This window comes from Aptenodytes forsteri, unplaced genomic scaffold (genome assembly GCF_000699145.1).
Source record: "Aptenodytes forsteri isolate BGI_AS27 unplaced genomic scaffold, ASM69914v1 Scaffold236, whole genome shotgun sequence".
In the NCBI taxonomy this organism is placed as follows: domain Eukaryota; kingdom Metazoa; phylum Chordata; class Aves; order Sphenisciformes; family Spheniscidae; genus Aptenodytes; species Aptenodytes forsteri.
The window spans coordinates 4172221-4173717 of NW_008794456.1; positions in this window are offsets into that span (position 1 = coordinate 4172221).

Sequence of the window (1497 nt, forward strand, 5' to 3'; positions counted from 1 at the left end):
CTTTTTGTTTTTAAATGAGTACTGCTATTTTTGGTGCAAAATTAAGAAATCCTGAATACTTTGGGGAAGTTTTACTCAAAGAGCTGAACAGGCTTGTTGAATTTGTTGTATTCCATGTGTTGGTGGGTTGACCTTGGCTGGCTGCCAGGTGCCCACCAAGCCGCTCTTTCACTCCCCCTCCTCAACAGGACGGGGGAGAAAATAGGATGAAAACCTCATAGGTGGACATAAAGACAGGGCAATCACTTACCAATTACCATCACGGGAAAACAGACTTGACTTGTGGAAAATTAATTTAAGTTATTGCTAATTAAAATAGAGTTGGATCATGAGGAAAAAAAAGACAAAATCTAAACCACCTTCCCCCACCCTCACTTTTTTCCCAGTCTCAACATCACTCCTTCACTCCTCACTCTTCTACTTCCTTGCCTTTCCCGCCCCGAGTGGCGCAGAGGGGTCAAGGAATGGGGGTTGCAGTGAGTTCATAATGCTTCATCTCTGCTGCTCCGAGGGGTCGGGGAATGGGGGTTGCAGTGAGTTCATAACGCTTCATTCTCTGCTGCTCCTTCCTCACACTTTTCCCCTGCTCCAGTGTGGGTTCTCTCCATGGGCTGCAGTCCTTCAGGATAAAGCTGCTCCTGCGTGCGCTCTCCTCGGGCTGCAGTTCCTTCAGGACATCTCCATCTGCTGTGGCATTGGGTTCTCCATGGCCTGCAGTAATACCTGCTCCACACCTCCAGTGTGGTGCTCCATGAGCTGCAGGGAAATACCTGCAGGGGAATCTCTGTTCCGGCGCCTGGAGCACCTCCTCCTCCTCCTTTTCTGACCTCGGGATTTGCAGGAGTGTTTCTCACACTTTCTTTACTCATGCTGCCAGGCAGCATGTTGCCCTTTCTTAAATGTGATTTCCCAGTGGTGCCACCAGCATCACTGATGGGCTCAACTGTGTCCTGTGATGGATCCATGCTATATCCAGCATGGGGCAGCCTCTGGCCTCTTCTGACAGAGCCCACCCTGCAGCCCCCCGCTACCAAAACCTTACCACATACACCCAATACAACATGCAGCATGATAGTGTATCTATTCTTAAGGGTATAGAAGAGAAAAAATTTCTGAATATAAATGTTTAAGCACTCAGTGGATGTGACAGTGGTGCACTTGGGTGTTCTCGGGAGTAGAGGAACATGAGCAAGATTACGGAGAAGTATTTTATATGTGAACGGGAACAGTTGTATTGGGTCTGGCTGAGGCGGAGTTAATTTTCCCCATAGCAGCCCTCATAGTGCTGTGCTTTGTATTGGTATCTAGAAAGGTGTTGATAACACACCAGTGTTTTGGCTACTGCTGAGCAGTGCTCCACAGCATCAAGGCTGTCTCTCCAACATTCCCCCCCACCAGCCTCACCCAGCAGGCTGGGGGTGGGCAAGAGGTTGGGAGGGAACATAGCCAGGACAGCTGACCCCAACTGACCAAAGGGGTATTCCACACCATATGATG